We start from the raw sequence: 15,527 nt of genomic DNA, 5'->3' as shown, positions 1-15,527 counted from the left end.
GAATGATCATTTTTCCTGTTGGCTATTAATATTGCTTAATATAGTTTCAGTGTGCTCAGTCAGTTTCATTGCTCTCAGGATTGCTTAGACAAATGGTTCTCAGCCTGTGGATCTCAACCCCCTCAGGGGTCATGTATCAGATAACTTGCTTATCAGATATTTACATTATCACTCATAACAGAAGCAAAACTATAGTTATGAAATAGCAATAAAATAATGTTATGACTGGGGGGTCACCATAACATGAAGAACTGTATTAAAGGGTTGCAGCATTAGGAAGGTTGAGGACCTCTGGTCTCTTGATCAATTTAGCAGAAAGTTCAGTGATACCCTTAATAGCCAGTTTCTTCATTTAATTTTAGCAGTTTGCTAACGTATGTGTAAACAATAGCAAGGACAATCACAGCCTCTTGCATGCTAGCCTCAAGCCTCTACCTCAGAGCCATACCTTCTTAGCCTTGGCCAATTCCTTAACTGATAAGTTGAGGCTTGACAAAGATTACTTCTAGTAGCAAGAGGGGAGTGTGAGAATTTATACTTGAAGTTTAAACCTCTGATGTATTTGTTAAAGCTCACAGACTCTCGTTAATGAAGGAAATAATCAAGCTAAATTATGACTTCAAACATTGCTTGACTTAATGTTTAGTCACAATCTAAGCAAGCCTCTATTGTCCTTGCAGCAGTTTTTAAGGCACATTCCTTAAGTATGTCGGCACTGGTAGAGCAAGAATTACAGGATTCTTGCTCCATTGCACTCTGCTAGCTTAGATTCCATTGTAGCAAACTGGAAGTGGATTCTGGTAAACCTTCTGAACCTGGCTGGAATCTGAGGGCAGCTTCAGGAGCTAATAGAGTAAGTAGTTCATAACCTTCCTAATGGTGCAGCCTTTTAATACCATTCCTCATGTTGCAGTGACCCCCCAATCATAAAATTATTTTGTTGCTACTTTGTAACAGTAATTTTGCTACTGTTATGAATTGTAATGTAAATATCTGATATTCAACCCGTGTGAAAGGGTTGTTTGATCACCAAAGGGATCGAAACTCACAGGTTAAGAACCACTGAGCATCAGGGAGGTTGTGGAGCATGCCTTTAATCTCAGCGCTAAGGAGGCAGAGGCAGGTGGATCTCTGTGAGTTTAAGGCCAGCTTGGTCTACAAAGTGAGTTCCAAGACGGGCTCCAAAACTGCACAGAGAAACCCTGTCTTGAGAAACAAAACAAAACAAAAAACAAACAAAACACCCACCGAGCTAATAAAAAGAGGAGCTCTACCTGTTGCAGTAGGAACTCAATCTTCTGGAACCCCGATTGAACTTAGAGGGTTCCAAGCCCCAGGTGAGAATTCTGCTTTATCTGCTGGCACCTTGATTTCAGCTTTGTCAGATCCTGAATAGAGAATCCATGCCCAGACTTTTAACCTTCAGGAACTAAAGGTAATAAACAGGGATCATCTCAGCTAAATGGGGTTTGGGTGATAGCTGGTGGGTTGGTGGAAGAATTTATCCTTCAGAGCACAGTAGGAAGCAAACAGGCTTATTAAGTACCCTGCAAGCATAGCGGTAATGGAGAACCCATGTCTAGTGATGGATGGACTGCTAAGACAGGCAGTGCCTCTCCTCTGGAGCAGTCCTTGTTAGGTGTGGCTAAGATTCTTTGCATGCATTTTCTGGCATGTAGCTTTCAACCTAGAAGCACTAGCCTTGTGCAGTCAGGGTGCAGTTTCTCTGCTGTGCACAGGGAGCAGCTTCCACAGACAGGGCTCTGCTAACACTGCTCAGTGGCTTTTCTGTCATTGGAGCAGATCCAAAGGCCCATTTGTTGCTGTTTTGTTTTGAGAACAGTTTCTGGATCATACATGCCCTGGGGCCAGTTCTAGTTCAATCAGGACCTGCATTTATGATTATTATGCAGCAGTAGAAAATGTAAACATTCAATGACAGATTTCAATACAATCTTGACTTTGCTTTCTTACAGAACTTCTGTGGGTACCTCTGTCTGGAGGGGAAGATGGGTGGTTTGTTCCTAGTCCCTGCCCAGTCAGCTCAAATATCATAGTTGCTTCCCCTCTAACCTGCCCACTATGTGTGCTCCATAGCACCAGGAGAATTGCAGCCAAGAATACACTGTTATTCTGGTTACCATGATTGTTGTGAGGATTAACCTGTCTTTGACTGTCTTTTGCCCATATCCATGAAATTACAATCACAAACTCTTTCATAGCTTCTGACTTAACATATGTCACCATCTGTCATAGTTACTTTTCTAGATGCTGTGGCCAAATACCTCACAAGAAACAATTTCAAAGAGGAATGTTTTATTCTGGCATATAGGTTGAAGGGATATGGCCCTTCATGGTGGGGGAGGCATGGCAGGAAGAACAGCAGGACAACTACATTGCATATGTAGGAAAAGTGGAAGCAGAAAGTAGACTGGGAGTGGGGGCAGAACTATAAAACCTCAATACCCAGGCCCCAGTGACACAAGGCTGTACCTCCTGAATGTTTCACAACTGTTGTAAGATATTTAATTACACTGTGTAAAGATATGCCACTGGGAGTGGTTTAATAAAAAGCAAAATGGCCAATAGTTAGGCAGGAGGTATAGGTGGGACTTCCAGACAGAGCTCTGGGAAAAGAAAGGAAGATTTGCCAAATAGATAAGAAGGAAACAGGACAAGCAGGAGAAGAGGTAAAATCCTGAGCCATAAGACAGCAATAGATTAATAGAAATGGGTTAATTTAAGTTATAAGAGCTAATTAGAAACAAGCCTAAGCTAAGACTGAGCTTTGATAATTAATAAGAAGTCTCTGTACCATTATTTGTGTGCTGGCTAATGGAACAGAGAAAGACTCGTTACATATGGTGTTCAATGTGGAGTCTTGAATATCCAAACCTAGAAAAGTTCTGGACGAGGAGCTGGATGTGGCTTCCTAGTCCTACAGTCTCTCAGGCAGGTGGTGCTCAGCTTATAGAGATGTGCTACTGACATTACCTATGGACTGGAGCCAAACACCAGCTCATGTGCCATGTGCCAAGCTCAGCTGTGGAGTAACTGACATGATAATTCTAAGATTCTAAGTGCTACAGGCACTTAGTAGAGCCAGGTCCAGACACACACACACACACACACACACACACACACACACACACCTCTAAAATGGGACAATATGTTTAAAAATGTGCTTAGAGGCTAAAGAAAGAAAATAAAATGGATAGCAACAGACATAAAAATAGTTTAAAAATAATAAAGTCTTGAAAGAAAAAATAAGTAATATAAAGAAATAAGCCACATAAAGGTGGGAAATACATTGAATGTCTGGATTATGTATGGTGCTTTATTGACTTTGAATTTTTGAATGCTGATGAGAAAATGGCAGCTTCTGAGAGATTGGATTATGAAAGGGACTGCTGAAAAGATGTCTTGGCTTCAGAATGGAAACCAAAAAATATGTTACATTGGGGGCGAGGCTGTGCTTTTTTTTCCACAGGAAAAAAAAGCTATGAATTCTTTCAAAGATTAGATTTGACTGTGAAAGCCCTCCTCAAAATCTTGCCTACAAACATAAAAAAGGAACAGAAGAAAAACTACAAGACAAGTGATGTATAAGCTGATCCTTTGACATAGGAACAGCTCTGAAACTGGATGAGACATGATAAATCTTGTTGGATACAGAGTCTCATGACTTATTACTACATACCATACTTTCATGTGGCATGCATAGATGTTTGGTTATACAGTTCAAACAAACAAAAAATTAACAGACACCTTTTACCTGATAAAACATAGAACAAAAATCATCTTTAACTGATTTGTGCACACTGCACAGTCCATACTTGTGTTAATGCAGATATATATGTTACCTTTAATAGTTTGTGTGCTTTTTCTCTTAGGAATACACCCAAAAGATACACATTCATATAACAAGGACATCTGTTCAACTATGTTCATAGCAGCATTATTTGTAATAGCCGGAACCTGGAAGCAACATAGATGCCCCTCAACTGAAGAATGAACAAAGAAAATGTGATACATAAACACAATGGAATACTATCTGCATGGGGGGTGGTGGGGGCAAAACAAAACAAAACAACCAATGAAATATTGAAACTCACAGGCAAATGGATGGAACTAGAAGAAACCATCCTGAGTGAGATAACCCAGTCACAAAAAAGACAAACATGGTATGTACTCACTCATATATGGATATTAGAGATAGAGCAAAGGATTACCACCCTATAATCCACACCTCCAGAGAAGCTAGGAAACAAGGAGGACCCTAAGAGAGACATACATGGTCCCCTGAAGAAAGGGAAAGGGACAAGGTCTCCTGAGTTAATTGGGAGCATGCGGGGAGGGGAGAGGGAGTTAAGAGAAAGAGAAGGGGAGAAGGGGAGGGGAGAGGAGGACATGAGGGAGCAGGAAGATTGAGTCAGGGGAAGAATAGAGGTGAGCAAGAAAAGAGATACCATAATAGAGGGAGCCATTATAGGTTTAAAGAGAAATCTGGCACTAAGGAAATGTCCACAGATCTACAAGGATGACCCCAACTAAGAATCTAAGCAATAGTGGAGAGGCTACCTTAAATGCCCTTCTCTGATAATGAGATTGATGACTACCTTATATACTATCCTAGAGCCTTCATCCAGTAGCTGATGGAAGCAGAGGTAGACACCCACAGCTAAACACTGAGCTGAACTCCTGGAATCCAGTTGCAGAGAGGGAGAAGTGATGAGCAAAGGTGTCAAGACCAGGCTGTAGAGACCCACAGAAACAGCTGACCTGAACAAAGGGTTGCTCATGGACCCCAGACTGATAGCTGGGAAACCAGCATAGGACTGTTACAGATCGCCTGAACGTGGATGTCAGTTTGGAGGTCTGGGCAATCTACGGGGCCTTTGGTAGTAGATCAGTATTTATCCCTAGTACACGAATAGGCTTTGGGAGCACATTCCACATAGAGGAATACTCTCTCAGTCTAGACACATGGGGGAGGGTCTAGGCCCTGCTCCAAATGATGTGACAGCCTTTGAAGATCCCCCATGGAAGGCCTTGCCCTCCCTGGGGAGCAGAAAGGGGATGGGATAGGGGGTTGGTGGGAGGCAGGGGAAGAGGGGAGGAAAAGGGAACTGGTATTGACATGTAAAACAAACTTTTGTCTAAATATAAAATGAAAAATATAAAAATGTCATTCCCCTGTACTAAAAAAAAAAGTGTGTGTTTTCAAAAAAAGGACCAGATACCAATAAATACAAGTAGTTCAGCCTCTCAGAATGTCTCTCTTTTTTAGTTTCCTCAAAATTCTGCATCCAGAACAGCTTCAAAGCAGTTAGCTAAGATGGTTCAGCTTCACAGACTGCTCCAGCCAGGACTTCAGTTAAGACTTGCACTTTCCTATCACACAGAGACTGGACAACAAATGATACAGCTAGCTCTCACAGAACTTGACCACTATCACAATTTTCTAAAGGTCCCTTAAAGATGCTGTCACCCACAGATAATAGGAAATAATTTTAAGTACATGACACTCAAATTTCCAAGGGATATGGTGGGTATTTTTTGGGTCTTTTGGTGGATTATGAATATTTGTCATTGTTTAGGGGGGCTGGTTACAAGTTGATATTAGTCATGGTTAGAAGAAAAGCTGAACAAATGACATTAGATTCAAGGATCTCTTTCTGAAGGGACAAAGGTGGGATATAGTGAAGTGTTAATTGAATTAATCTTAATCAATGATAAATCAGGAGTCAGATATTGGGGTAAAAACCTGGAAGATCAAAGGACTGAGAGCAGCCACAAGTTGCTTCCTACCCGTCTCATCCCTCAGTCCAAAAAGCTGAGATCCTGTCTCCACCCCACCTTATCACTTCCTATCTCTACCTCCTGAGTTCAGGGATTAAAAGTGTAAGCCACCAACACCCACATTTTGTGGTTAACTAATGGCTAGCTCCACCCTCTGATTTCCAGGCAAGCTTTGTCAGAAGACAAAAAATACCCCACATTTCCCCCTTCTGTCTAAATAAAAGACAAAGGTTTCCTCTAACAAGAAATACTATATACAATAAGTACAATAACTATATGTAAGTATATACAGGTAAGAATTACGTTTACAGTGTCCAGTCCATTTGCATTTGACAAATTCAGAGAAAATATGCATTATCTATCTTATCTTGGTGAGTTCAAAGTATTGTACTAATTCACTTTCTGTCCTAACTTCCATTACCAACCTAAAGCTATCCTTTTATACACTTTAACCTCTTCTGTGAGTTTCTTTTCTGAATTTGCTAACTAGGAAAGCAATAACTATCTGGTCTTCAACTCCATCAGAGTCCCAAGAAGGATATAATATTACCTGAGTAAAGTACAAGCAAGCAACTTCCAAAAAATGTGAGAAATGACAGAAATATCTGTCTGCCTGGACAGTCATCTAAGTTTCCTCTGTAATATTGGGGTATCTATCTTCAGCCTACAGGCCTAGAATATCTGACAAACTTTTCTGTAAACCAGGAATTTTGAAGGACGGTCCTACCTTGTCTTGGCAAATTTTGGCAGTTGCCTTCTTTTGTGTCCTGCTTGTAAAATTTGGACAGCATACTGTCAGAAGTCAAGGCAAGGGCAGTTTCTTATCCATTGGCTAACTTTTGCTACAAAGAAAGTAAACTCCATATGGAGTTTCTTTGATGCCCATTAACTTCTCTGAAGTAGATTGGTGAAGTAGTATGACAATGTCTCATTGTCATAAAAAAGAACTTTATGTTATTAAAACATCTTAAATGCCATATTCTATAGATCTCTGAAGTGTTTGAAGACTACCTGTCTATCCAAAATATATCTCTGTTTGACCTTGAAAACATACTAACAGGACTAAAAGTTTGATTGTAATAGTTGACTATTAACTTGTATTTCTTTACTGTCCTAAATAGTTTGCAATAATAACTTTCAAGGACTATCAATTTGCATTACATTGTTAAATGAACTGTATAGTTACAATACCTTGAACAAGAGTAGAAATGTGTGTATCATATGTTCTAACAAAAATAACCTCAAATTTTTGGCTTAAAAGTGGGTTCAATAATCTGTCACTTCTATATCCCCCCTTTTTCTTTTTCATAGCAGGATCCCTGAACCTAATGTCCTTTGTTCAGCTTTTTTCCTGACCACTGCCAAAAACAACTTGTAACCAACCCCCCCCAAACAATGACAAATATCCATAATCCACTGAATGACCCAAAAAAATGCCTGCTTCACCTCTTAGGAATGGGTGTTGTGTTCTTCAAATTACTTCCTTCTGTCTGGGGGTGATAGCATCTTTAGGAGACCATGAAATAATTGGGACAATTTGATGGGGATGTCTTCTGTATGTATGTTTCTCTAATTGATTAATGAATAAAACACTGTGGCCAATGAGGCAGAAGTATAGGCAGGGCTAGGAGACAAGGAGAAATCTGGAAAAGGTAGGCAGAGTGAGCCTGCCACACAGAGTCACCATACTGCTGGAGGAGTAAAAAGATGCTCGGCATTAGCAGGTAAGCCACATCCTCATGGCAATACATAGACTGATAGAAATGGGTTAATAATTAAGACAGAGCTAGCTAATAAGAAGCCCTAACTGACAGCCAACAGTTTCATATTTAATATAAGTCTCTGTGTGTTCATTTGGAGTTGAGAAAGGTGGTGGGACCAGGCCAGGGCAAAGAACCTTTCATTATAATAATTATCAAGTCCTGGGAGAGCTAGCTGTAATATTTGTTGTCCAGTCTCTGTGTAATGGAATAGTTCAAGGCTTGTCTCAAGTCCTGGCTAGAGTAGTTTGTGAAGCTGGACCATTTTAGCTACCCACTTTGAAATTGTCCTGAGTAGTTTGTAGTTCAAAGCCAAACTTTGGGTGGTGTTTGTCATTTTAGTGATGTTATCATAGTCCTTGTGAAATTGTCATTGAGGGGCCCCATCCTACTTTTGGAGACTTAGGCATGGTCATGGTTCACTGCAGAAAACCTAAACATTTTAAATGTCATGTGCAGCAGATCTCAAAGAAGTTAAAGGACCATAATTTGTAAGTACATACAGAGTACAAAAACTTAGTTCCTGTTTGCCTGATAGAAACTCAAACCTGAACTCATGTATAGGAAGCTAGATGAAGGCTTTTTCTAGAATTAGTTATTACTATATATAACCATTAATATCATGACAAGAAGCTTAAAAATATATATAAATTTTGAGTAGTATTTATACCCTAAGAATACTCTTAAAAAGTCAAAGCCAGCCAAAGAATTATGAGGTTAGAGGCAATAATATATTATAGAAATGATGGAATAAAAAGGTAGATTGTTTAGTCTACTTTTGAACAACCACTAGTCATGAATAACATTGGAATGAATTTTGTATATTGATGCAAATTTAAAGTTATTTTTGTTATACTGTATATATTTTCTACTCTTTTTAAGTTATTGCACCTATGTACCTCATTTAATGTAATGTAATGTAATGTAAAGTTCTAGTACTTGAAAGCTATTTAAGATAATAAAGAAATAAAGATTAATAGTCATCTATAGCTATCAAACTTATAGTCAAGTCATCTTAGATATGTTTTCAAGGTCATACTGAGATATATTTCAGACAGATGATCTTCAAAAATATCAAAGACCTACAGAATATGGCATTTAAAAATGTCTAATAATGTAAGGCTTTTCATGACAGTGAGACACGTTAGCTCCTGGCAACACCAATCTATTTCAAAAAAGGATGATATGCACCAAAGAACCTCCATATAGGGTTTGCTTTCAATGTGGCAAAGTTAGCCACTGGGCAAAGAAACTTCCTTTGTCTTGACTGCTGACAGACAGTATGCTGTTCAAACTGGACAAGCAGGACACAAAAGAAAGTGACTGCTAAACTTTGCCAAGACAAGGTAGGCAATTCCTTCAAAATTCCTGCTTCATAAAAAAGTCTGTCAGATATTCTAGGCCTGTAGGCTGAAGATGGATGTCCCAATGTTGCAGAGGAAACTTGGGTGACTGTCCAGGCAGCCTGATGTTTCTGTCATTTCTATAGTTTCAGAAGTTTGTTCTGTACTGCCTTTTTCTCAGGTAATATATTCTTCTTGGGTCTCTGATGGAGTTGAAGATGAGATATTTATAGATACAGATTTATTGTTACAAAATTTAAGGAAGAAACTGACAAAATTATAAAATGTATAATGTTGAGAAATATAAAAGCTTAAATTGTTTATCTAAGAAAATGTTTTAAAGTCTAAAAAGATATTTTTAGGTTGGTAATACAAGTTATGATGAGAAATGGTTTATATATAAAACTTTGAACTCATCAAGATAAGACAGATAATCGAGAAGCTTCTCCAAATTTGCCAAATACAAATGGACTGGATATTGTAAATGTAATTCTTACCTGATAATTGTTCTTATTTTATATAGTTTTACTATGTTAGAGTTAAAACCCTTTCCTTTTTTATTTAGACAAAAGGGGGAAATGTGAGATATTTGATTACACTTTGTAAAGATATGTCACTGTGAGGAGTTTAATAAAAAGCTAATGCCAATATCTAGGGAGAAGGTTATGAAGAACTTCCAGACACAGAGATTTGGGAAGAAGAAAGGAGGTTTGCCACCCGGACACAGAGGAAACGGAATGTGCATGAGGAGAGGTAAAAACACGAGCCACCCAGGCGTTGGTGGCACACGCCTTTAATCCCAGCACTCCGGAGGCAGAGGCAGGCAGATCTCTGTGATCGAGGCAAGTGCCAGGATAGGCTCCAAAGCTACGCAGAGAAACCCTGTCTCAAAAAAACAAAAACAAAACAAAACAAAAACCACGAGCCAAGTGACATGTAGATTAATAGAAATGGGTTAATTTAAGTCATAAGAGTTAGAAACATGCTTAACCTAAGGCTGAGCTTTGATAATAAGTCTCTACATCATTATTTGGGAGCTGGCTGACAGGACAGATAAAGACTTGTTACATACAACTTTCACTCATGGTGCCACCAGCTGGGGACCAAGTGGTTAGGCACATGAGCCTGTGGGGGATGTTTTATATCCAGACCACGCTACCATCTGCTAATTAGCATCTGGATTGTTTCCTTTGAGGCTGTTATAAGTCAGGGTACTGTAAGCTATGCATATGAATATATTTGCCTGAATATATATATATATGTATATATATACATATATATATATATATTCTCTTAGAGAAATATCTAGGATTATATAATTATATAGCAGGCATGGGTCATTTATATTTTATTGGATTATTTAGTAGCACATTAGATTTTGTTATGTTTGCAGTTCAGATGATCTTGATATTCCAATTCTGGTTGAAAGCCTTGCTTGGAGAGGTGTAGAATAGGCTTCTCTGGGCCTCTTTGGCTCTGGGGGTTGCACTCTCTTCTCCACAGCCACAAGGAGACTTATCCCAGGATTGGGTTCAGCACAAAGCTCAAGGAACCCCTTCTGCAGATCCCTGCTGGTAACATTCCCTGAGGAACCTCACCCTCACATTTCAATTTTCCCTTTAGCCTGGCCTTCTGATTTCTATCTTCTCCACTCAGCAGGATTACCTGCTCCCTCTACTGTTGTGTTTTTTAACTTAGTCTCTATCATTCTAGTTTACCAATAAAGACCCAGGAGCCAGATGCTGGGGTGAAAACCTGCTAGCTCAAGAGAGGTAGAGAAAGCACCCAACTGTTTCCTCCTTGCCATCATTGCAGAATGAGAGCTTTATTCTACACCATCTCAAACAAGAACTCCTCCACCTGGATATCCCTCCCTTCTACTTCCTGTGCATCTTTCTCTCCATCCTCCTGACTCCCTTTTAATCTCTATGGTTGGTTATTTCCTGTCAACTGGTTGGTTGCTCCACCTCTTGACCTAAGGTTGATTTTATTTAACCCTGTTTACAATATTCAAGCAGAAAGCTCTTGATTAAATGAGTGTGCTAGGGCTGAGCCACACCACAGCTAGGAACAGGTTTTTCCAGTAAATAATGCAATCTCAGTCTTCACAGTGTGATCAAATATCCTATAATACTGTGCCATACCTTGAAAGTGCCCGAAGTGAAAAAGGTATGACAGGATGTGTTTCTTCTAGATCACAGACTTCTACTGCCTTTTCCTAGTGTCTGAAACTATTATCAGGGTTTAGTTTTAGATGCAATCACCTACAATTGTTTATTACAATGGAAGGGCTCATTCACTGGCAGTTAGTCTGACATAGCAAGAAACAGAATTCTAACTGTGTTGTGTTGGGGGATTTCATCCAGAAAAATAGGTCATGGAAAGCTTTCCAGAAGAACAGGTGATAGCTGAGATGCAGAACAGTGGTATAGAGGGTCACCCTGCCTCCTGTGGGGGTCACCTCCCAATGACTGCTGGGGAAAGGGAGCTATAGGATTTCGAGACATTACTCCCTTCATTTTGATTTTTAGCCAATTAGTGAAACTAAAATGTTCCTATATCTAGTTTCTAGTCATTTCTCTAACTCTTCAAAAGTATTCATAGATTCAGGGTATAATTTCAAAAGAAAACCAGATTGTTAGTCTAAGAAGACATGAATTTGATTATTAACAAACAACATAAAGGATCATTAAAGTTTGAAAACTGGTGTCTCTGGTAGAAGGTGGAGCTGAGGCCACCTAAATACTGAGGCATCAGGTACATGGGCTCTCACTTGTGTCCAGGGGAAATAAAAGGATCCAGGAGACTAGGTACAAGTGTCTGCTTTGACCCTAAAGGGACCATGTGTGTTTCCTTCTGAGGAAGAGGAGGCTAGACTAGCTACTGTCCACCCTCAAAAGAAGCAGAGAGCATTGCTCAGACATGTGGAGATCAGAAGACAGCTTTTAGGAGTTACTTCTCCCTTTCCACCTTGCTGAGGTAGGGTATCTTGCTTTTTCTGCCATACTGCATACTCTGGCTCCAGAGCTTCCAGGAGATTCTCCATCTCCATTTGTCATCTCACTAAACAGAAAGTGCTGGGATTACAGACATGTCCACTGAATTTGGCTTTTACGTGGACTGGAGATCTGAACTAAGATCCCCAGGCTTGTGTGGTGAGCATTTTCACTCACTGGAGCCACTGCCCTGGCACATGAATATAAATCTTAAACAGGAGTAGAAAGATTCAAGGCTCTTAAAAAGTAGAGTCAGTTTTACCAGTGTGTGGATCAAATGGAATTGCTCAACTAAGTTTGCATAAGGCACTTCCTCTCCCAGGTCTGGCTAAAACAACTTAGATGCTCAGGTCATCTTCAGCTTGGTCTCACCCATTGCCAGCCTCCCAGGGTTAAGCACAGCAGCTGTACATCCTCTGGGTTTCTGCTATCCGTCCCTTCCCAAACAGCATGGTGCCAGCTCTGCATTGCCTGAAATAAGGTGCCATTCCTTTGCTTTTGACTCTATCCACTGTGCTCATTTGTAGCATGATAAATAAAAGACCCAGAGACTGATACTAGGGTTCAAGCTTCATGTTGAAGATCAGAAAAGCAAAGCAGCTGGCTGCTAGCTCTCACCTCAGCTCAGAACAAAGGGACAACCCCTCAGACTTCTCCCAACTTCACTGCTCCTCAGATTCACTCAGACTGCTATGCTCTCCTCAGTGTGCCTAGAGACTCTCAGAATGAATGCCAGCTCTGAGACCCTGCTCCTGTCTTATATACCTCCCTAATGCTAGGATTAAAGCTGTGTGATCCCAGGTGCTGAGCTCACCTTTGTGTGAGCTGTTTCTTTTAGGATTGAATCAATTTTGTGTAGTCAGTGGGCCTTGAACTAACAGAGATCGTCTACCTCTTAATCCCGAGTTTTAGGATTAAAGGCATATGCCACCACCGCCCAGCTCTATGGCTGCTGGGTTTAAAGGTATGTATCACTACTACCTGATCTCTATAGCTTGAGGCTGGCGTTGCTTTCTGATTCCTCAGGCAAGGTTTAATAAATCATAAATAATACATCACCACACAGTTGGCACAGTAGGTTCTGAACTTTCCTCAACACCCCTGGGCAGCCCAGAGTGGTGCTTTTTGGGCTTCAAAGTCTTACCAGAGCTCCAACTGCTCTTCTTTCACAGTGAGAGGAATCAATAGAGGAAAACAAGGTCAATTTCATGGCTAATTTTGCTTACAGTGCAGCATGCCAATCATGGATCTGCAAGTTTTGCAAAACAGATGCATAATCCTGAGGTGTCAATTCTATGGAAATAAAAAAAAAAGCCTAAATGCACCTCCTACAGGATAGGACCTAGGGATATTTATTTCATAAAGACAATGGTGTGAGGTGAGAGAAAGGTAATTGGTGGCAAGGAAAAAAATGATATAGTTGGTGGTCATGCACATGTAAGCAAATCTCATGGTTCTTCATGGGATGCGTGTTCAGAAAAGGTGGCCTGAGTCTTACTTGAAGATTGAGTTTCAGGCTCTCTGATGGTAAAATGTTACACTGCATAGATACAAAGGAAAGGTAGGTGGTTTCAGTTGATTTAATATAGGCAAAGTGCCCCCCAAGTTGCTGAGAAGCAACTAGGATGCCATACCACCTGCCAAACTTTAGACTTGCTATCTACAGCAGAGTTAATGGGAGAGTGCTGTTTAGGTCAAACAGGTCAAATGGGTGAAGACCATCAATTATGCAAATGTAGTGAAGCTGGAGATGTATTAGCATACTATTTACAGCCCACCCAAATCCATTATGATTGTTTTTGTTTTGTCTTTGGGGGTTTGTTGGTTTGTTTTGTTTCTGCTAGCAGAATTGTAAAGATATTTTTAAGGCTGAAATATGACTGATCAAACATTGGCATCATGTGGCCAAGGAAGCAAGTGGTTTGACCAATGAGATGTAAGAAGCAGTTGCTAGATGGCGCTGCTGGGAAAGCTTGCACAGGTTAGTACAGTAGCTTCTGAATTTTCCTCAACACCCCTGGACAACGGAAGTGTTGCTCAAAGGAGATAACTCACAGTTGAGGCGGCAGGTCATAGCCTTAAATGAGAGAGCAGAGACCATATATAAGGTAGCACTTATACAGTATGACCTCCTTCTGGCTTTGGGGCTGGCTTTACCACTGCTTTCATACCTGGAACCCCACAACCCTCTGTAACTCCAGCCTTAGGAGATCCAATGTCCTGGTCTGGCCTCTGAGGGAACCAGGCATGCATATGGTACACAGCCAGCAGGTAAAACACTCATACACATAATTTTTTTAAATATTAAAAAAATTGGAACCCTTGCTTAGGTGTGTGTGTGTGTGTGTGTGTGTGTGTGTGTGTGTGTGTGTGTGTGTGTGTGTGTTATTTTCTTTGTAATGTAAACCTAGTTGATAATCCCTTACGTGTAAAATGAAGTTTGTTTTCTGTGCATGGCAGAAGTAGTAGTTTCACAGTGGTTGTTACTTGGGATATTTAAGGAGATTTCTTCATTATAGCTCTGCCCTCTGCCCTCTGCCCTCTGCCCTCTGCCCTCTGCCCTCTGCCCTCTGCCCTCTGCCCTCTGCCCTCTGCCTGCCACCTGAGGTGGGTCTGGGCGCTGCTCTGGCCTCAACTTCCCCCATCAACAACCCCTCAGATTTCTTCATTATAAAGAACGTTAACTTGGCACAAAAGTAGAACATTGATTTACAAAGAAAACCATCTGAGATAAAAAGTGACTCATGACACCTCACAGCAAAATTTCCATTACAGCGATACAAAATTCTTCATTATTTTAACACGTAAGGAAGCCACTATTCTTAACTCTCCCCCTTTCCCACATTTTTCCTATATTCCAAATTTATGAAAATTAAAGGAAAAATGTTTTCTTAGTTATGAATTCACCAAATTAGGAAAAAGCAACCAAATTTTGTTTGTGCATCAAACTTACTTTAGTCTAAAAGTGGACTATTGAAATCTTGTCACTTATGGCTCATGTATGAACCAGGAGAATACATGCCCAGTGAGAGACCCCAGGTGCAGAAAGACAGACTTCATAATTTCAATGATACAAGGAATCCACAAAAGATCAAGTTGGTAGAAACAGAGCCCTCACCAGGGACCAGGGGTCGAGTATACAGAGTATCAGTTAGATCTGTAGTACGATATGGCGATTACTGTTAGTCATGGTATGTATTTGAAAACTAAGATAGTAGATCCTAATGCTTCTATTATACAGTAAGAGGAAGAGAGGGAGAGAGGGAGGAATGTGTTGGTGAAGAAAGGGGGGAGAAAGGATGTGGATATGGTAATTATTTTCCATGATTTCCCTATTGAAGTAATAGCCCTGGGACTGGGGAGATGGCTCAACAGTAAAACACTTGCAGGCAGGAGGAGCAGACTCTGGATTTACTCATGAAAGCTGAGTGGCTGCAGCTCATCTGTCATCTCAGTGAGAAGGCAGAGATGGAATTCTCAGAGCAAGCTGGCTAGCCAGAGAACAGTCAGCTCTAGGTTCACCTAGAGATACCCTGCCTTAATATGCAAGTAGAGAGTAGCCAAGGAAGACACATGCCATCACCCTTGAGGCTATGCACAGACATGTACACTTGTTCGTGATCCGG

The sequence above is a fragment of the Cricetulus griseus genome, chromosome 5 (genome assembly GCF_003668045.3).
Source record: "Cricetulus griseus strain 17A/GY chromosome 5, alternate assembly CriGri-PICRH-1.0, whole genome shotgun sequence".
NCBI lineage: Eukaryota > Metazoa > Chordata > Mammalia > Rodentia > Cricetidae > Cricetulus > Cricetulus griseus.
The sequence above is the reverse complement of the archived record's forward strand: the minus strand, read 5'-3'. Positions refer to the sequence as shown.